Source organism: Ambystoma mexicanum, chromosome 10 (assembly GCF_040938575.1).
Source record: "Ambystoma mexicanum isolate Mex_15411 chromosome 10, UKY_AmexF1_1, whole genome shotgun sequence".
Classification (NCBI taxonomy): domain Eukaryota; kingdom Metazoa; phylum Chordata; class Amphibia; order Caudata; family Ambystomatidae; genus Ambystoma; species Ambystoma mexicanum.
In genome coordinates, this window is record NC_090932.1 from 630,197,789 (window position 1) to 630,221,181 (window position 23,393).

The window sequence follows — 23,393 nt, forward strand, 5'->3', positions numbered from 1 at the left end:
ATAATTCTATTTTACGATAAAGAACACATTCAAAAAAAGGTATTTAGTCTCATATTTATTCTGCATTCAGTTCCTTTCATTCAACATGTTTAGAGAGATGCAGACGTGTGGTAAGAAATATCTCAAAGCAAAGTAGCCACAGTGAGTTATCTAGTTGTTTATCTTAAGAGGCTGAATGAATGTGCAGTATTTCAATTGCATGCTTTACATTTATTGAAACTCAGCCAAAAGGGCATGTTGTGGTATTGTACATAAGATACCACAGGAGGACATGAGCCATCTATTCAGAGTGTATTAAGTTCGGAATGTGTTTGTTGTTAGTGACACTGGTAAAAATAATTACTAGGCAGTATTCTGAACTCAGTCTCACCTCTACAAAAATACCCCAACAGGTTTACCACAATACATTTTCAAGGACTATAAAAATATACCACCAAATACCACCATAATAAAAGAAATACCACAGAGTAATAGATATAACCCCAAAATATATCTAACAAGATTTATATTTGCTCACATACAGGCCAGTGCACTGTGACAACACAACATTGTGTTCACTTTTTGTGTAATGAATAGTAATTGTAATAGCAGTCTTATCTGCAGGAGTGACATTATGGATGTTATTAAGTTTGTGGAAGTTATCACTGCACACATATATTTGAAGGGAGAAAGTGCTTACATAATTTAGGTGAAGCATGGCAAGATCAATTTAAAAAACACATTTTGGACTGGAAGGATTGATTGTGTAATATCATGCGCTCAAGTTAGATTTGGGTTTCTGACATATGATCCTTACCTTACAGACTTGCCATCATATTTTGAGAATGAGGAGTACTTTGTAAAATTACATGGAGGCTACTATTGAGTCATTCCCTTGTGTAAATTAAGTTGATTAGTGAAGAAATAGATTATGGTTAGTAATTGCTATTTATCATAATAATTTTAGGAAGACAGAATTAAGAATACTCATGAAAAAGGAAACAATAAGTTTGAAATGCTTTGAAAACAATTAACATACTAGAAGAAGAATTGATAGCCAGTATCTTACATTTGTCTAGTCGAAAAGAACTACACATTTGTGTTTTATTTTTTGGCAATTGTATATGACATTAATGTTTGTTTTTTGGATTACGTCATACATATTAATTGTGTTGACAAATAATGAAATATCTATTGATGTTTTGCATATTTTAAAAAACAAGGGCGTTTATATCTTAAACAATGTATGTTTAGTTTGTGTTAATTAAAGAAGGTTGATTCCGTGAACGAGTGTGACTGTGGATCCACATCTAAATGTTATGTGGCCTAAGTAATTCTAAAGAGCAAAAAGGACATGGGGATAAGTGCAGGAATGACCTTGAATTAGCCACAAGGGGTTTAAAGGACTCATTTGAAAAGTCTATCATCAAGGATTTTTGAAAGTGTAGGATGCCAATGATTTCCTAGATCTGATACTCTCCTCTTTCCTCTTCCCTCTGCAAATGGAAAGTGTGGTTGTTCCAGATGATAGTTCTGTTTAAAGTGAGAGTTCATCCTTCCTTATATTTACTATTGAAAGAAGTCTCATTGCACTCTTGGAACTGAGGATCCTGGGTAGAAAGCTATTCTTGAGATTTTGCGTGAGGAGGCAGGATCGTTGTACCAGTAGTCATAGTGCATGACATAAGGAAACAAGAGATATTCTTTAATCCACAGGGAGTCACTTAAGGGTCTTGAGTGCCGATGAGATGTGGTCCCTGGGACTCAGATTCACTAGCCATCAGGCAGCCTTGCTCTGGAGGAGAAGGAAATTGTGGATCATGGACTTCCGAAGACCCGTGTGAAACTGTTGCAGTAATGCTGTGTGGTTTTGCCATTACTCCTGTTATCTCGATCTTGTGTGGCATGTTTAGGAAATGTTGTGTGTGTTTCAACAAGTGTAGGTGCACTGAGATGTTTTGCTTGCATAATGTATCTGTGTGGCGAATGAGAGAATATTTTCAAAAACAATCTTGGGGTTGAACCTTTTCACGATGGCAGGTGGATAACTCATAGTGGAAGGTCAAAAGAAGAGAAGGTTGGGGGGACTTTTTATACCCATGGGGATGTTGTCAAATGTGCATTCAGGCAGAGGTGATTGTCAGTCATCCTGTCCTATAGATGCATGTTTGATCCTAACTCAATGTATCTAGACCTACTATTATTCATAACTCTTTTATTTAGAACACATTTATTGTGGGTCGGGACAAAGATTGGGCCAAATAAAGAAAATAAACAAAAAGTGCAAAACAAACACAGGTGAGTTTCTCCACGGATTCCATGAAGGCAAAGGTCTCTTGGTGCAAGTGAATATTCTCCTTTTGCAGCACAAAGTTTCACACTCTGGGATGCCGTCCCAAGACCTCTTGCTTGGTTCCTGATCTCTTTGGCCGCCATCTACGTCTCTCATCATGGTTTCTCTCGTTCTCAGGAGAACTTTTTACTGCAGGCTCAGGGATTGGGTGCACCCACATGTTAGGCCTAAGCAGCAGCTAGAGGGAGGATGGAGTGTTGTCAGGCTAAGCTCTAAAAACTCAAAGAGGGGCTGAGCCCTTTAGACTGGTCTGCCTCGCTGTTATCACCTATTGTGGCCCCTCCCATCGGATTCCAGAGCACGGCAGAAGAAGGGAGGTGGGATGCCCTTGCGGTGTATACCGCCGGCAAAGGGCACTACTGCTTGGGTTGTTGGGGCGTGTAGAGAGAAAGACTAGGACCCATGCTGGCTTTTCAAGGAAGATCCTTGCGGAGCATTGAATAACTTGCTGTGCCTCCTGAAGCAAGAACCCAGCAGGTCTATTTGAAGTCTGAATCACATTGTATTTGTATTTGTTTATTTATAACGTGCAGACCATCAGGCCTGGGGGCATCAGGGCGCAATTTGTACAGGGTTGCAAGAAAAGAACATACAGGCAGATAGATTACAATAAAAGTATACCAATACAGCATAATAACAATCTTAATAATTACATATATTACACATGGTACAGTGTCCCTAGGCTCCGCAGAGGAAGTATCCCTGAGGTAGTTGGGAAGGTAGCAGACCGAAAATCGTGCAGGGGAACAGGCGGGCTGAGTAAGTAGGACAGATGTCTAACACAACTATTGCTGGTCAAAGAGCCAAGATTTGGTTTTATTCTTGAAGGTGTTGAAGGAGTCTTCAGCTCTGATGGCAGCGGGGAGGGTGTTCCAAAGTTTGGAGGCTAGGACAGGGAAGCTAGTGCCTCCCGCTTTTTGGAGCTTAAACCTAGGGATAGTAAGGCAGTGAGTCTGAGCAATTCTTAGTGGACGGGCAGTGGAGTGGCGCGAAAGCCGACTGCAGAGATAGATCGGAGCCTTGTTGGCTAGGCATTTGTGCGTGAGGGCAAGCGTTTTTAGGGAAATTCTCTGCTTCACGGGTAACCACTTTAGGCTAGTTCTGGTTTCTGAGATGTGGTGGTTACGAGGGATGTTCAGGGCCACTCGAATTGCATTGTTCTTGGTGGTTTGGAGTTTGGACAGGTTTTCCTGGCTGGTGCCTAAGTATAGAGCACTGCAGTAATCTATTTTTGCCATGATAAGTGTTCTCGCTAGTGTGACGCTATTGTGGGTGGTGAGGAATGGTCTGCAGGCTGAAATGAGTTTGCACGTGTAGGCAGAGGTGGACCTGACTGCATTAGTTTGTATTGACAAGGTTAAGGTGGAATCCAGGTAAAAGCCTAGTGTTTTAGTGTCTTTCGAGACTTGTATGGAGTTGCCGTCTATGATGAATGACTGATAGGATGGCTCAAGTTTGCTCAGGCGTTGTGATGTACCCAGGATAAGTAGCTCCGTCTTATCGTCGTTCAGACATAGCTGGTGCTGGGCCATCCAGGCTTGGATGACCAAGTAGACGTCATTGAGGGCCTTGGTGTCAGCAAGATAATCACCAGAGATGGGAATGAGTATCTGGGTGTCGTCCGCATAGTTGGTGTAGGAGACACCCAGATAATCAAGCACATCAAAGAGTGGTTTCGTAAAGATATTGTAAAGAGAAGGTGACACGCAAGAACCCTGAGGAACACCGCAATGAATAGGGGAGGGATCTGCGGCAGCGGAAGGTGCAAAGACCCTCATAGATCTGTTGCTCAGGAAGGATTTGATCCAGGCTGCTGCGGAGGGAGAGAAGTTGGCAGCAGAGTGGAGGTGCCTGCAAAGGATCTGGTGGTTAACCAAATCAAATGCGGCGGAAAGGTCGAGGAGTAATAGCATTGCTAATATGCCCTTGTCCTTCAGGACTTCGATCTGGGTTTTTAGGTCTACTCTGGTACCCTTCTCTCAAAGTATAACCCAGCTCTATGGTTTATGTGTAAAGCCGTTAAACATTTACACTTGAATTTTGGAAGTATTCACCTGCCTCTTTCTTTAAAATGTACCCGTCTGACTCCCTATCCTTTTTTAGGCTTTAAAGAAACCTACGGTTCAGTTAATTGACGTGAAATGTTTTAAGAGTGGCAGGGCATTTTAAAACTTCATTGTGCTTGTCATTTACCTTACTACAGGATTGAAAAAAGGATGGACAGGGGCAAGCGTCTTCCCCATCAACAGAAAGCCCCGTTAAAAAAGGAGAGGTAGACCATCCAGGGCGAGGTGGGCTATGAGCAGAGCAAATACCACCCAGAGAGGAAATCCACACAAAGAATACAGCAGTAAAATGACCCCCACCCGTTTTCAGAAACTCGCAGCATACATGATGAGTTAAAACTGGCTTTCAGCCAATACACACATAGATTCTGGTGCTGATCTGTATGGTCAGTCAATGAATAGACCCACTTCAAATTATATGAACTCCTGACAGACTTGCCCTTTAACTCTGGTCGCAAAAGTGTGGAATTTAGCAGCGATAATCAACACATTAATGAAAACTAAAATCTGCAAATCTTTCAAAAATTCCTGACAATATCAGTGAGGCCTGAACAGTGGCCGCCTGGAATTCTTCAAAATCCTTTACCTGGGGTTACTGAAAGAACGAATTAACATGCCTTCAGTGTGTGGTGATGTAACCTCTGCTGGAAGGCCTCTCATGATTCAGAGTCGTGCACCCACTCTCAGCTATTACCCATGTTGGGGTGCCGTAGGACTCCATAGAGATCAGTAATTACCGTCTGTGGTAATTGCTGCATGCAATAGTGCTATAGGGTGGCTGTACATTTTGCCACTTAAAAGCAGGTGAAACTTCTGAATTTCGTGGAGATGTAAACTATGAAGTATTTCTGAATAATGCATGCTTCACCAGTACTCCAAACTCTGAAATATTCCTTTAGTGGTGAAGAATATTGCAGCATGGATGCTTTGTAGTCTTTGCAACTCGACCATATTCGCTCTTCTCTGCCGCCTTTCTTAGAAAGTCAGTGCCTGCGTCACTTTCAGAATTGCTGCCACGGCATGCAACCTGCCACTCTGCACAGGCATGCAATTCCTGCGCTGCTTGCAGCGCAGCCAGTACCAGGTCTGCTATCTTGAACTGAACGAGCTACAAGTGGTTCTCACAGCAGGAGAAAAGGCTTGGGGCCAAATCACGACTTTGGCAGTAATTAGCCCTACCGCCGAACTCCCCGGCGCTAATAGCGCCGGATCACGAATTCGGCGGTAATGTAATTCCCCATTCCTCATTGATCCCATTCGGGAATGCCCCATTCCCCATTGGGCACAATGGGGAAAATGTGCGCTCTTATCGCCGGCGGATTTCCCGCCGGCAGTAAGATCGCGAATTTTCGGCGGATTTCCCCCCAGCCAAGAGCTGGGATGAAATCCGCTGAAGTCCTGATTTGGCAGACCCTTAAATCCGGCGGTAATAGCGTGACCACCGGATTTAAGGGTTACCGCCAAAGTCGTGATCAGGCCCTTGGACTGCTAAACTAGCAAAGTTGGGGAGCATTACCCAAGGTTACAACCACTATTCATGGGGATACAAGATTTGAGAGGGATGACAGGAATTGCAGGGCCACCCCACAGAGTCAGACAGATTTGAATGCAAAGTGCCAACACGGTTTACATTGAAGCACTTCATCCAGGCAATATATATAAAGGATGCACTGGGCCTCATTACACGGACGGCGGTAACCATGGCGCTATTAGCGCCATGGTTGCCGCCGGTATTTTACAGAGTCCGCCATGGTGAATGGTGGAATTACCGCCCTATTCCAAGGTGTGTGGGGGCGGTAATTCCCCATTCACCATGGCACTTCCCCATTCCCATTTTTGCCCCCATAGGGCTCAATGGGAATGGGGAAGGTGGTAATTACGGTACCGCAAATTGCAGTACTGTAATTACCTCCAAGGTCCCTTTGCGGGTCCCGTCCTTAACGGATGGTAAAACCAGCCGTTAAGGTAGGGTCCCACAAAGGGACCTCGTAGTAAGGCGGTAAGGGTTTACCGGCACTGGTACCCTTACCGGTAGCGGTAAACCCTTACCTCCATCCGTGTAATGAGGCCCACTGTCTTATAGCATTTTATGTATCATATATTTTGTCAATATTTGTCTAACCTTTCATGCCAATAAAGTGCACGTTCTTGTATTTTGTTACTTGTTGAGGCACTACGTAGTTTTCACTAATGTGGGATTTGTGTTACTTTCAATAATGTGTAGCGCTGTGATGTGCTTTACAGGAATGCACTTGTTTTCAGGTGCATTTTGCCTTCTGTACACATTTTTTGTTAGTGATCTGTTTTTCAGGATTTTTGCATAATTATAAGCAGTTTGTATGTTCATCCCGCTTACTTGTATTGCATTTCGCAACATTTTCAGGCTATTCATTCATTCTGTGCAAATTAGTTGACATGCACATGTTCTAACTCCTGTAATTGCAATATTGCATTGTACAGCTCTTGTGTGACTTTTGACTTTCAACAATGCATATTTGCACATGCACATCTTCTTGTACACATCCACTTTTTCTGTAATTCTCTCCATAACTTAGTGTAGAGGAGGTCCCAAATAAAGCCTGCACTCCAACCATCCATTTTGCAGTACCAGGAACGTTCACACCGAAATATGTGATGTATGACGAGCAAATAAACCAGCAGAGAGCCGCAGTGGGGCTCTGTCCAGTACCTATCAGAAGAACAGCACCTATTGAAGTACCAATACCAAGGAAACCATGGACAGTAAGGTATCCATTGAGGAAACCCTATGAACAGATGAGACAAAATGAAAATCGTCTAAGTACAGTCCCTGAAGAAACCAAAAAGGTCTAATGGAAGACAAATGGTGACGTCACGAGAACCCGGACTGACTCACGTACAGAAGAAATGCCGACCAATGAATGATGCAAACAGACAAAACGCCATGAACAAGGATATCGTGAACCTAAAGTGAAAGGACGATGTCAAGTGAAAGAAGCTTAAGCTGTAAGCATGGCAAAAATATTTGACCAGTTTACACCTGTACATATGCTTGGAACTGCAAGAAAGCTAAGAAGACAGTGCGACTTGATATGCTTAGTAGAAGGATAGTGCGGCAAGTGCCACTATACATAATCTACCACAAACAAAGCACATTATATAAGTGTATTTCCACTTTGCACAAGAAGCAGAATCAACCCAGGTTACTGGAGGTCACACAAGGAAGGCTTCATATTTAGCAAAATCGAGAGAAGACGACTGAAATGAAACTCAACAGAGACAACTCATGCCAGGAAAGCTAAGGTCATACCAATAGAAGAGACGAACAGTAACTACATTTAATTGAAGCTAGGAGCAGAATATCCTTCCTCTGAAAGGTCGAGATAAGAAGCTGAAGGCAGGTGGTGGGTGAAACAAGAATCAAATACACAAATTGATGGAAGAAGAGGCAAATTCACGGTGTCCGAAGCACGTGTCCAGCCGAGCAAGACAAAGCAAGAGCTCACACCTACACATGGCACAAGGTCAGGCGTAGATATTAGAACCTTTCCAGACAGAAGATTCAGTCTCGAGGCCAACCACAGTGAAATAATTGACACATGGCTACTAAAGTGATGATTGATTGTAACAATAATTGGAGGAAGGCCGGGTAACTAAGGGGCACCCTGCACCTGGCCGACCATTCTGCGTGCTGCTAAGCAAAGTGGAAATGTATGCATGGGGTTGGTGCCAACCCAAGCACAATGGGTCAAATAATCTAGGGTCCTATAGTTAGTAGAACCAATGGGAAGTCGTACCTTTAGTGACGTCTGCAGTAGTCATTTTGAAGGAAAGGCTTAGATGCCCACCTCACAGTGTTTACCCAATCCCCTCACTCTGCTACCATATATAGATATAGTACCTATATTAAAGTTACCTTTTCCTAACCAATAGAATTGCATGTCAACTTTTGAGTGTTACACGTCAACGATGACGAGTTTTTAGTACAAATGCTATGATTTTTATGAAGTTCGTTGGAGTTGAAGCGAGAAGGAAGATCGCGCCATTGCTGATATTCATAACTCCCTGTTTTTTGTACTTGTCATTAAACGGACTCCCTTTGCCAAACCGTTGAGTTGTCCTTATTGATTGGTGTTGAAGTATATATCTGCACCCCCATCCATCTCATGGGCGCTGCTATCTTGTCTTAAAGTGCTTCTGAGTAAACCCCAACTCTATGGGCCGTTTGGGGGTCTCAGAGCACACTACTCACTACTGACCTTGCAAAAATGTCTATTGCCCAATTATTTTGATCAATTGGTCATTGAGATCATTTGAATCTAACTATAACCAAGGAATGTGACTGCTTTTATTTACTGTATTTAGTTTTTTGAAGCGTGATACGTATGTTGCTTTCCATTAGCTTCACAGTGTGCCAGGATCCCTGGACCTATCAATTCTTTGCTGGGCTCCTACATGGTGCATCTCAGATCTGGGTCAACTGAAGGGACCCATGACGTTGATGCTGCCTTGTGGGAGCAGTTGGCCAGTGAGAGATGTGAGCGGTACGAAGGCATTTGAGGTTACTGTGCCTGGCTGTCTGTGCTCTTGGTCGGCTATTTGGGAGCAATGAATTCAGTTATAATTGTTGGCACTGTTTTAAAATTTTCAAAGAAACTATTCGATATGTAGTAATAGATTAAAAGAAGTATTTGTACAAAAGCCGTGAAGCAGAAAATAGGAAAGTTGAAAGATGTTATGACACAACGATTTTCAAACCTTTGATCTGGCTTTACTTGGTTGCTCTATTATTTGTTTTATTGTAAAATTATGAAGCGTATGAATTTTTTTTGATGAAGTGAGAATGTCTGCATGGAATTATTTGAAATCAAAATATAAAGTCTTCACCATATTAGCATAGCATGGCTTATTGGATCCATGGCGCTACTGATGGTAGCTTTTCCTGGAAATGAAAACTGTGCTCCAAGAAACTTTGTTGCTTAAAAAGTAGTACATGGCCTGAAATCAAATGAGGCAAGGGATCGAAACCTAATTTTCGCATGCGAAGGTTCGGACTGAATTAGAAAATTTTACTCTCGTCAAGTTTAAAGGATTATTTTTTGCTTTGCTAAATTCCCTTCTTCAGTTGGGGATTTATGTTTTCAAAATAAAGTAAACCCACAAAGTTAACATAACTTGTTGAGGGTCACCTGATGGCATTCCGGGAAAAGAATCAATTCCAATACTGTGCATTGAACCTTTAATTTGAGAAATGGGGGTCATCAACATGTTGCTTCTATCCCCTTTCAATGTGTTCAATATTGTTCCTGAGCTTCTTCACAAGCAGCAAAAGCAACATGTAAAAAAACATCTGATGGGTGCGCTTTAATAATAATAAGTTAGCGTTTATATAGTGCTACGAACCCTCAGTTATCTGACCGCTGCTTATTATTACCCACAGTGTGTGGTGCTCATTTATCGACCTCGGAAGGAAGAAAGGCTGAGGTTGGCGCTGCCGGGATTCGAACCTGCCTCAGCAGGCTCTCTACTTGCTGTGCCACTTGACCGGCTTTATTCATAAACCCATTGACTCACGCCAGGAATGAGGTATATTGATTGCAGTGGTAAGAAATACACGGGTTATTTGAAACGAACAACGTAATGATGGTTGTGTCTGCGCTCCAGGTCGCGACCTTATTGATTTTTTCCCATTTCCCTTTAGAGATAATTCCTAGGGCATTACCTGGCTTTATCGATAAAGTAGCAGACATCTGACATGTTTTTGACATGTTTAGATAAGAGTCGCAAGGTAAAACGCTCGCTAATTTGATATACTACTCACAACAGAATTATTTGCTGGACTATGTAAGGCAATGGAAGGGGCTGAGGTACATTAAGACAGGTGGCAAGTCCTTAGGGGAATTTGTCATGCTGCAAATGCTTTGAGAATAGCATGGAGAGGACCGCCAACAAGGACCTAAAGAAATGTGTCATTGGTGTAAAAGTCCTAAAGCTGTTAGCAGGACCAGAAGGTGCCCATTGAATGCCAAGCATTGAACTCCACTAAACGCATCGACCAGAAGAATGAAATGGGAGCGGTTTGGTCACCTTTGGGTCGTGTTCACAGCATTATTGAATGTGCTGTTTGGGATTTTGCACGATATGGGTGATTTGCACCTTAAAAATAATTTTGCCAGGATGCCAATCAGACGCAAAGGACCTCGGGGTTAGACCATGATCAGTACTCTGGCAAAACGTCTGAGATGCTCATTTCTTTTTTTTTTACCAAGAGGATAGAGTTGTTTTCTAAAGAAATAAAAAAATCCGCAACAAAAGATGGCCACCAAGAAAGAAAAAAGCAAAGTGAGCTCAAGAAAGTGCCATTTTTCATGTTTCATGGTGGTCTTTTGTGCAGGTGGAGGTGCGGTCTGGAAATAATGGACAGCCATTAATTTTGCTCTGCCTTATGGATAGTGCTCTGGTTGTGCTGCTGGAATGGGGTCTGCATGGGTGGACCATTTCTTTTCTGTGGTAGGTGCCGCAAATTCGAGTGACATCATGAGCCTGATAACCTTGAGCTCCATTGTTTGATGTCCAGTTTTTTGGGAGAAAGAGAAGAAACTACACAAAGCTGGTGAAAATCTGCCACAAAGCATTTTTGGCTAAAGGAACTTTAATCCTGAGTATTTATTGTGTCTCTGGGGGTGGGGGGGCACGAAGTCTGGGGTGGTAGCAAATAGTCTTTGTCTCGAAGTGAAGGCCTCAGAAACAATCCATAGCCTTTAAGCAAATAAAGGTTTCAATAAAAAAAAAATATATGTATGTGCGTTAAATAATCCAGGACGACTAAGGATTTCATATGTAAGCAAAGTTCCTGGTGCTAAAATAAACACACATCTATAGTGCTAACAAACAAGTATCAGTATTAAGTTCTCATTTTCTGGACCAACCACTTAAAGACCAAGTTGTTTAAGGGCTGACCTCTTCTTTTTTGACTTTGGCACTCTCAGTTTCTACGATCTACTCCTCATCTTGGCATGTGGTCCGGCCTGGTCCACATTTCTGATGTGCAGGGTTGCTGGACTGGGACAGGGGGTTGCACTGGGCAGACACACAGAATCTTCACCAAGTGACTAGCTAAATGGGCATTTAGGATAGTGGAGACTGGAGGAGAGAGTAAGGAGGGAGGTCCCAGAACGTTCATCCGAATGTCAGACACCTAGGTGCCCCTACAGGTTGGGCTACTATCACCATATCTACTTTCTGGTTCAGAGTAAATATTGCACTAAAGGATCTTTTTTTTTGCCTTTTGCTGAATTGCATTGTGGTATTTGTTGTCTACCAGTCAAGATGGGGCGAATCATGCCACAATTGCACACTTTTTGCCTAACATAGTTCTATGAGGATGTATATATTGGAGTGACACTATGGAATGTGTACATTTCAAGTTACATTTATAAAGCAGGGTATTGTTGAAAGCCAGACATGAGGATGAGGAGGGGAAATGATGAGAGGGCAAGTAAGTCATGAGTGTTTGCCTACGATGTGGCCAGAGAGTTTGTAATCCTTGATACTGGTTCAGTTATACTCCCCTGATTGTGGCTGCTTTTCAGGGCACAAGTAAAGGACACCTGTGGGTGATTAGCATAACTTGTTTTCAGTGCTCAGATGCAACCCCTTGGTTTATTTTGAGGTTGGCAAGCTTGCTCAAGTATTTGGCTACCAGGTTTTTACTCAGGCTGTCATGTTCCCAGTTCAGATGCTTACCCAGAAGATCACAAGCACTTGTTTCATATTGGGATTTTGTTTTACGAGGGAACATTTTACGACAGATTCCTGGGTTTAAAAGGTGAGCACCTTTAAAACTTGGCCAGCAAATTTACTGGAACATTTCCCCTCTCAGATTATTTTTGTGGTGTTCACAACATTTTTAAAAAGTCCAATGCTATTTGTCTTGCGCACTTTCTTCTAAGAGGACAGTCAAATTAACTACATTTGTGTATTTCACTTTAAGATATATGTTCACTTACTGTGCGTATATTTATGGGTGCCAGCTTTTGATTTTCACAATGGGGTAAAAGTACCTCGGTATATCTTATTCTTGCAACTGGTCATTTTTTTCCCTTTTCTGTGCTGCTTAAATGTGGTTAGGTTGTGTGATTTATCACAGCAGTCACCAAAAGAAATGCCAAAAAACAAGGGGCTTGTGCCCGCTGCTTAACCAAACTGTGTGATCCAAGGCAAATCATTTAATCTCACTTTGCATTGCCTAAAAACATTGAGAGTTCTCAAAGCCTGCAACATTTTATACATAACAATAACACTGTCAAAACAGGTCAAAATTAGTTTGTGATTGATGAACTTCTTTGAGCGATTGGTTGAAAGTGTTTTAAAATATCGAATGGGCATGCACACTGACCATGGACGAAAGCCATGGCTAGTGGTTTGGTTGTGTTCGGCCGTTTCCACCGGACATGGCTAGTGGTCTGGTACTGTTCTAAAAATCTATGGAATAACAAACCCCTTGAAATTCAAGGAAACATTTTTAATTGCAAGGATGTTAAGGTGAGAACTTAACACAACAAAACCCCTGAAATTCAGCTAAAGCCACCTTAACTTCACGCCTCTACGCCTACAATGATGACATCACAGGTGACACCGGTAATAGCATGATAAATGACATGAATGATTATTTAACTAATGAAATCAGACATAAGATCACTCTACATATTTGCCCATATTTAGACCACACTTACGTTTCTACAAATGTGATATTAGCATTTTAGAATAGTTCATAACATGAGTACCTTGTTTAAAACAGTAAACAGCTACACATGCATCATATTACTACTTGTGAATCTTTCCTTTGTATTACATTGGTAAAAGATGATATCTGAATGATAAATAGTATACTGCTTAGAATGTTCCTGTTTGTGGAAAATGTATCTAAGACATGTTCACTATAATCTAATATGTATTTACAAAAATAATATGTAGAAATAAATATAAAGCGACACATGTTGAACCATCATTATTTACAACATTTTAAAATAAACATATGTGGATATGCCATTGTTTTATCGTAAGAAATATGTGTGCACATATCATTTTCTATATGACATGAGAAGTATTAGGATAGTATTAGGATATATTTTAAGAATGTTCATACATAGGTTTTGAAAAAAAAGTGATTGTTACTCTAAATGTATATATGTACTAGCTGATATACCTGATTTTTCCCAGGCTTTCATTCCCTCATGGGTACAGGTAACTGTGCAAAATTTGGTGCAGATTGGTCAAACTACGTAGAATTGTATAAGGTACAAGACTTTAAAACCCCAAACACATTTTTACTTTTGTTGAAATCCGGGGAAAGGAGTGTGGTGTCTACATGTCATGTAGCCCATAATGTCTGGAGGGTGCTAACTGGTGACTGTGCAAAATTTGGTACAGATTTGTGAAACAGTGAGGAATTGGATAGGGAACATACACAAAGCCACAAACCCCCCAAACCCACACCCAAATGTTCACTTTTGCTGAAATCCGTGGAAAGGGGTGGGGTGTCCAGATGTCATGTAGCCAGTAATGTCTGGAGGGTTCAAACCGGTGACTGTACAACATTTGGTGCAGAATGGGGAAACAATGTGGAATTGTATAGGGAACATACGCAAAGCCACAAACTCACAAACCCACACCTGAATGTGCACTTTTTCTGAAAACCAAGGTATGAGGTGCGGTTTCCAGATGTCATGTAGCCAGTAATGTCCGGATGGTCCTAACAGGTGACAGTCCAACATCTGGTGCAGATTGGTGAAATTGTATAGGGAAAATACGCAAAGCCACACACTTGCACATTTTTACTCTTTTATATATAGATAGAAAATAAATTAAGTTTTAAAATGCAACATTTGCTTGAAAACATGTACATATAAGTATATTTCTTTCTGTGTGCCTTTTGTAAGTGATTATTGTGGGATGTTTTTACCCATGCATCCAAGCCCTACCATAAAACTCTGCATTACTGGCATTGAAAACATCATGATGGCCAGAACTCCCCAGAGAGTGCACAGGGAAAACATGAAGACTAGGCTGCCACCCATTTTTGCCTATGTTGTGAGCACAGGAGGGCACTGCCTAAAACCACCATTGGGCTACACACACAGTAGCCTGAAACCATTGGGAATGGCAATGCTGATTGACAAAAGCAACCCAGAACTGTGGGGAATTCATTTTCTTAATGTCAAAAATGGATGCAATACTGGTGCTCACCACTATCAGAAAGCCGGCGTTTTAAAACCACCAGACCTCTGTGTAAAACTGAACAAATGAACCCAAACCAGGCCAAGGAAAGACTTGCTAAGAGGTGGATACAATGTAAAACTATAATCTGAAATGACTTGAAGGAAGTAATTATTTAATGTATATATACAAAATAGCTGGGGATGTCAGCAGCTTAAGTGAATTTGGGTTTAAAGCCACTAAAATAGAAATGTTAAGAATAAATGAGTGACCTACTTGTGAGTGTCACATAGGTTGCAATTGTTTAAATGTCATAGTTTTGAACTTAGAATCAGCATTCTAGCTGCATGTGCAAACATTGTAAGTTGGATTTGAATGTAGAACACTGGGAACTAAAATGACATTTAGCTGAATTCTGCCTGACAACTACCCCGGACAGGAGTTGAACTGGCTCAACAACTGTTCCCTGGCCTGACTGCATTCTGCTGCCCCTGCCAAAAGGAGATGACACCTCTCTGATTGGATTAGGGGAGGAGCACCTGGGGACTACAGGAAACTAAACAAAGCACTGTCCCTGGCTCAGGCAAATGTTATATTGGGGGGGTCGTAAAATGGCTTCCTCTTGGGAGAAACTGGGAGGGGCAGTGCCTGTGAGAGCAAGCTGAGCTTGGGGGAAGTGGATAAACCAGAAATTCCACCATGTGCTTTGGAAAACCCCACCCCTTTGGGGCCAGAGCATGATTTTAAAAAGATGGATAATTCATAGTGCAGACTTGTCAAAATTATATAAATAACATCATCATTCTTGTGATTTTTCTGTGCGCATTTTAAGAGGTATTAGGACCCTGTGGTATGTTCTTGGGGATAGTAGTGGAAAAAAAAGGTTGTTACTCCAAATGTATGTATGTTAAAAAAATCTGACACTTTATCACCTGAAACACATATCTGTGCTGCATATGTGTGTAAAACCTGGAAAGGGTCAGAGGTCGTTATCTGGATGAAAAGGGGAGAATTCTGTCATAAGTGGACACAACATCGTACAAAGACAGGGATCGGGTGGTTTGGTGCTACAGAAAATATGTTAAGTGGACCTATAATATTAGAAAAATGGTACATAGATAAATATGTATTTGGGTCAGAAATAGATTGGTGTGCAATTTGACAAGGGGAGGTTCCTCTGACCATAAACCTACAGCATCACTCTGACACTCCATTTCTTTCCCCCAATCAAGGGAGAGAGGAAAGCTTGGCCAATGATAAGCGAGAGGGGCAGGCTTAGCTAGGCCCAGGCACACACCCATTTTCAAAACACATAAAAAGAGCCACTGGAACCCAGGTAGGGACATTCAATTTCCACTTTCTTGCGGGATGCTTTGCCGGGAGACTTCAGACTTCACATCCAGAGATCCAGACTTCAAATCCATCAATCTTCAGAGACCAGAAATTAACTCCAGAATTTGTAGCAGAGAGGCCTGAATCCACAAGCGGAATCCTATTCAGCAGGCCTCAAAACCAACCAAACTATTCAACAGCCGGGCGAGCTGTTTGAATTCTTTGCCAAGAACTTTTGCAAGAACCTGTAGCAGTATCCAGAAAGCAGTGCTGCATCCGGAACCAGAGAGAACCAGAGACCAGATCGCTGTGAAGAACTGCTATCAGAAGTCCAGCCAATCCTGACCCGATCGGTGACGAAGTCGCATTCCTGTCCAAAATCTAGTGTGAGTACCCAGCTAGCACTGTGCCAAAACCAATCTCTTAGTTTAAAATAATCTAATCCAAACTATTTTAGCCTATTATAACTGCCTCCTAGAATCGTGTCATTCTGTCATCTTTAAAACTGAAAACTGTCATCTGTCATTCTGAGCTTTAAAATTCCAAATCCGAAAAACTACCTTTATTAAATTGGCCGTATCTCTGTATAAGGACTTCCTACTCCTTATAGTGCCTCCGTAATTGCGCTCGACGCACGCGACAAAATTTGCTGCGATTTGACATTTTGCTTAATTTCAGCCACGTGTAAAAATATTTTTCCTTGCTTTCCTTGCTGAAATTCGTGTGCAACCTGACAATCATTCATAGAGCATTGCTAAAGTGATCCTGAATTAATTTAAGTATCTCTCACTCACCCTGAACCTCCTATAGGGAATTAAAAGCATTTTCCGCATATTTTTCACTTAATTGCAACCACATCAAAGGATTTTGCCTGTGTTTAAAACTCCTACCTGTTTTCCTCTGAGCTTGCTAGGGGGGAACTGAATTATATTTGATTGCATTCCTGAGAACTGTGTGCTTTCCTCCAATCTCTTTACCTTGCATAGAGGGGGGGGGGTGAATTGTCAAAGAAAAGGGATTACATTGTCTTTTGTTGAAGTCATATCAAGTTTATTTTCTGTACTGCATTTTCATTCATCATTGCATTGTCCTTGAAGCCATAAAAGCATTCTCAGCTACTTTATCCTCTCTATATCACTTCTAAGCCATCAAAAAGAGTGTACCACTGTAACATTATCCATTGTTGATCACTATCATCTTCACAAGTGTGCTATCAAACATTAATTTATTATAAAAGTGTGATATATATATTGTTTAATTTTCAAATAAACCTTTTAATTTGCAAAACAAACCCACTTCTTGGCTCAGTGGGGTCAGGGGGATTCTAAGAGAGGGGTGTTATATAAGGGTTGTCATCCAGAGTAAACGAACTGGACATAAAAATATATCAATAAGGGCTTCCATCAGCATCCCAGACTAGGCATTGACTTAGCTGTAGTGTTGTATTGAAGTCGCTTACATTATCATGTTTAAAGTCAAATAAAACACATACCAAAGGAGACAAGGTAAGCTCTGATGGGCTTAAGCTGGGCTTTTTACAGCAATAATTGAAATGTGAGTGATGATGATGAGCGCCCCAAATACCATAGATTTCGGGGTTCACCATCGGAGGGCTGCCTGCTGCTATCAAATCATCTTTTTTCACTTACTTGACCAGGTGGGCTGGTAAATGAAACAGCATTGTGTGTGGTTTGGAACATGGCCGCCACACTCACACAGCCTCTCAGCTGCAACAGCCTTTAGGCAGGCCACACATAAAGAGCCAATCGCTCAAACTGGCCGGCAAAGCCGGCCCCCAATCAAGGCCCACCCTTAAGGCTCCTGTCTGTGCCTGTCCGGGCCTGCAAGGGCTCGGGAGTTCCCCCACCCTCATGCCCTTTGTATAAAACAGTGCTGCAGCCTCCGTTGCACATCTTGCTCTTTCATGAACCTGGACCACAGAACCTCCAGACTCCCCTGCAGCTCAATTGTGAGTGATGGCTGAACTGTCCTATTGCCTTCTTCACCTGTCTCCTGAACCACAATTTGTACCTATCCTATTCTGTCCTTTCTACCTTACCTACCTTATTTTCTTCACTGCACTCTGTGTTACAAAGGTACATACATTTCTAGGTGTGCTTCTTCCATTTCCATCTTGCATCCATTTTGTGCACTGCATTAATTTATGATCCATTTTTTAAAATTGTATCTATGTGGGTGTGCTTTTCATCTTGCATCCATTTTATGCACTGTATTAATTTGCGATCCATTTCTAAAAATCGTATATAGGTGGGGGTGCTTTTCATCTTGCATCTATTTTGTGCACTGCATTCATTTGTGATCCATTTTTTAAAAGAAAATCGTGTCTGGGTAGTTGTGCTTTCATCTTGCACCCATTTTGTGCACTGCATTAATTTGTGATCCATTTTTTAAAATCATATCTACGTGTGTGTGCTTTTCATCTTGCATCCATTTGGTTTGCTGCATTGTGATCCTTTTATAAATGAATCCTGCACCCCACCTATTGCTCTGCATTTGGATATGGGCCCTCCTTTAACTACTAGGCCACCCTGGAGTAAGGACTAGGGCTGTGCAGTGCAGGCCCCCCTCTTCTTTCCTTGTCTCATCTATTCTCTGCCACTGAGATGGCACTCCCCATCTCTCCTATCTTCTCTAACTGCTACACTATCACATAACCTCCCTCTCTCATGAAGTCTAGATTAAAAAAAGCACAAAAAAGACATTCTGGGTGCAAATCCTGGCCTTCCCATCTCAGAAACCTATGTCAACGGATCTTTCAGAGAGATCTTCACCAACATCCTTTTCTCTGTCCCCTCTCCAAACCTATGGACTTCTCATCTCATTTCTACTCTCTCCCCTTTCTCATCCTCTCTCATTAATGGTGGCACTAAGTGGGAAGTCCTCTTGGTGGTATTCTTCTCTTCACGCTGCATCGTTAATGTCTACCACACTGCCACTATCCTGGTTCAGGGTCCTCAAGCCTACCTCCTTCTACTTGACTGGATCCTCCCATCCCTCATTAACTTTCTTCCTTCTCCTGCCTCTCCCCTTACTCCCTGACCGGAGTACCACATCCCTGTACTCCACCTCAGAAAACTTTCAAAGGCAGAGACCATCTCCACCTGGCGACTTTTAACACCCACTCAAACAACAAACACTCTGCTGACATATGCCTCCTTCTTGAAGACACTGACCTCAACATTCTTGTTCTTACTGAGACATGGTTCAATGTCAGCTCAGTCACTGCCTTTGACTCCCTCCTACCTGACAGCTTCAAGATCATTTTAAAACCGCAACCTCAGCGTCCTGGCGGTGGGGTTGCCTTAATCTTCCCTGAGTGGGTTCCTTCTTCCATCTTATCCACCCAGCTTTAATTCTCCTTTGAGAGCATGGTATGCAAGTTAGTCATCTTTCCCTCCTCCACCCTGACCATTGCTACCACCTACCGGCCTCAAGGCGCTACCTTCCTGTTACTATCTGAATGAGCTGATTTCTGTTCCTCCTTACTTTCAACCGCCTCCAATATGCTCCTCTTGGGTGATTTCAAGATCCAATTGGGCTCCACTGGCACAGAATCCACTCTTTGCATTGACCTCTGCACCGCTATATCCCACTCCATTCTCCCTTATGGTCCAAGTTACTCTACTGGACACACTCTGGATGCCCTCATCCACTCTGACCTCCCTCTCTCATCTCTGAAATTCTTGTCTCTAAGCGCAATGCCGGGTACGACTCTGCAGCCCTGAAAACAAAAGTTCAGAGCGGCGGGACGGAAGTGCCAAACTTCAGGCTCACCCACTGACAAACTGGCCTGCCGCCTGCTCCAAATGCAATACAGACTCTCTGCCCCTGCCAAGAAAAGGGTCAACATTCCGGCATGAGTATCTGGTGCGTCCAACAACATGGCTGAACTTTTCAAAATCTGCAGGGAACTAGCCAACCCTTCCACAGTCTCCTCCTCTCCTCTTCCTTTCCATGCCCTCTGCAATGCACTGGCCACTCACTTTGCCACCAAAACCCAGGACATCCTGAAAACCCTTGTTTCTCACCCTCCCAAACCATCCCACACCACCTCCTTCCCTTGGCCCCTCACGCTCCTCCTTCCTCCTTCTCCTCCTTTGCCCCTGTCACACCTGAAGAAGTCACCAGAGTTGTCTGCCCCATGAAGGACTCTTCCAAACAGGTACCCCTGTGTTCACCCAGAACCATCAAGGAAAACATTGCCTCTCTTGCCCCCTCACTCGCTGATCTCTGTAACCACTATTTTGCCATCAGTTCTTTCCCGTCTTCCCTCAAGCACTCCCTTGCATGCCCCCTCCTGAAAAAACCTTCAGCAGACCCTACCTGTCCAGCCTACTAACACCCTATTTCCTTCACCCCCTTCCTGGGAAAACTGCTGGAGATGTTGGCCTTGCCCAAACTCAACTCTCACACTGAAGTTGTTGGTGGACTCCACGACCATCAATCTGGGATTCCGAGCATCAAGAGGCACAGAAACTGCTCTTCTGAACACCCGCGAAGAACTGCCCGCATCCCTGGTTCCAACTCGCCAGCTGTCCTCATCCTATTTGATCTCTCCTCTGCTTTTGACACAGTCAACCACTCCATCCTCATACAAAGTCTCCATGATACCCTTGGTATCTTGGATCGGGCACTGGACTGGCTGACCTTCGTCCTAACTGACCGCTCTTCACAAGTCATTGTGGGCACCTTCTCCTATCCTTCTTCCTTCTCTGCCTGTGGTGTCCCCCAGGGTTCTATTCTCTCCCAATGGCTCTATAACATCTACCTTGCTCAGCTGGCACTCCTCATCTCCTCATTCTCCCCCAACTTCCAGTGTTATGCAGATGACATACAACTCTTTTTCAAATTTCCTGCTGACCCTCTTGCACCTTTCATCATCCCTGACTTCCGATCTGCCATGCAGGCCTGGTGCACTTCCAATGATCTCGGCCTCAATGCCAGCAATACAGAGATTCTTCCCATTGGGACCCGTGCTTCTGCCTTCTTCCCTTCACTCTGGCCTTCTTCCATGGGCTCTCCCCTTGCTCCATCTTCTGAAGCCAGAAACCTTGGAGTCATCTTCGACTCCTCTCTCTCATCCCTCCCTCCCATTCAGGACATTGCCAAGAAGTCCCACTTCCAGCTCTTCCTTCACAAAGAAATACTACCTTTTCTCACCTTCCTCCTGAAGCTCAATGTTACTCGAGACCTGGTTCTCTCTAGGCTTGATTATTGCAATAGCTTCCTCCTGAATCTTCCTTCATCCACTCTGCGACCCCTACTGCTAATCCAGAATAGGGCAGCAAGACGTTTCCTTGGACTCAAGCACAGGGACTGCATCTCTCCTGCCCTAAACAGTCTTCACTGGCTCCCAGCTGCTTCATGGATTACATTCAAATCCCTCTGTATCATCTACAAGACTGTCCAGGGCCGGGGACCACACTATCTGCGAATCTCTCTTACTAAATATACGCCCTCTAGACCTCTGCGTTCCGCTGCACCAACTCTTTGGGCCTGATTCACAAAGCCTTTTTCAATGGGATTGTGCCATTGTAAAACACTTCTGTGAATCAGGCCCTTTGTGTGTAAAGCATTTCGCTAAACAGAGGGTGGAGAGCAATCGCTTTCCTCAGCTGGCTCACTTCTATGGAACAGCCTCCTATTCCCTTTGCATCTTGAGCAGGACTTCCTTAAATTCTGGAAGCTCCTGAAGACTTTCCGTTTTACCTCCTCCTTCGCCCTTCTCACCTCTGCTAATCTCACAGTTGCTTGATTGGTGTCCAGGGCCCTCATGCATCCTTGAGGCCCTGGCCTCCCACAACAAATCTCCCCCAGCTTCTGTCTATCATCAGAACTTGCCTCAGCACACCCTCCGTCATGGAGGCTCGCACTTACCATACCTTGCATATCTGTTGCTCACCCACGAGCACGGGTACCCCTAACAGCTACCCCCACTGACACCTCCCTTATGCACTTGCACGTTCTGAATACTCACAAGGCATCGTAGGTTTGTCCTTTTTTCTCCTCCACTGTATTTAATATTTGCATGTATTTTAATGTGTCTCATTCCCATGTACCCTCCCTGTTGCCTTGTGCGTGCTTTGAAACAGAATGTACTTGCTGTATAAGCGCCTAACAAGTGATCAATAAATACATACATTAATACTGTACAAAGTAAAAGTAATCCTTAAATGGTATCCAATTGTTTAATACATTGATTTGTCTTTATGTCATAGATGATGTCATTAGTGATGTAATCTGTGATGTCATTGTGGTTATATGCTGCGCAACAGGGGCACTAAGTTAAGGTGACTTTAGCTGAATTTCAGGGGGTTTGTTGCATAAAGTTCTCATCTTAATGTCGCTGCAACTAAATTTTTTTCCTTGAATAACAGGGCCTGAACCCACAGGAAGAGCACTTTTTGGGTGGCTTATAACCCCCGCGGATGAATCCTCACGGAACTTTGCAAACTAAGTATATGGCAAATCAGATTGATTTTGCAAAGTCGGTGAGGTTTTGTGAATGGGGGGCAAATTTATAGGGGGAGTCCCTACATTTCTGTTTTTTTCCATAGACACAGTGCAAAATATGTTTTGCTCCTGCCTACAGCCCAAACCACTGGAAGGATTTTCGCCAAATTTGCGATTTGGTGTAAATCTGGCCAGTAGTTTTTTTAAAACAACCAAAAAGTAGGTCAAAAAGAATTAGTGATATCTGGGTTCGGTCCATGGACTCACTTCCCTGTTCGGTCCGCGGACGGGCCTCCGATTGGCCCAGAGGACGACGTAATGTCCGCAGACATCGGACGCGCCCGCTCATTGGGCATTTGAAAATGTGAGGCACGTCAGATTTTTTGAAACGCCCGCCATGCTGGATTCGCCGACTGTGCCCGTAGTCTGTGAACATCATGGTAAACACATATTACAAAACACAACATTGCACTTGTCAAACTAATACAACAATCTATGGAGAGGTGAGGGGTGATGAAGATGCGATGGGATATGGCTTTAAAAAGTCCCAAAAATGGGTGGCTTCCAAACTCCGATGTCCGCGAATGGTCTGCATGTCCGGGGCAGTCCTGTGATGTTCGCTAACATCTGAGATGTTCGGGGACATGTATGCTTATTTGTGCATTAGAGGGTTGGTGAAAAGCAGTTTTTGGATGGTTTATAACTTTTGGCGCCACTCAATAAACTGCATGACATTTTGGAATTTAATTCTAGACCCGGTTTTGCAAACCATGTTGTTGTTTTGTCAAGAGGGAACAAAATTAGAAGGGGGGTCCCAAAATATTTTAAAGGCTTATAAATGTGGTGCCATTTGACGGATTGGCACAAACGTTTGCAAAAAAGTTTCAGACCTAGATATGAGTATTTTTGGAAAGTTTGGTGGGTCAAGAGGGGGAAAAATTAGAGGGGGGTCTCAACATTATGAATGTGGACAATAGTTTTCAGAAAGATTA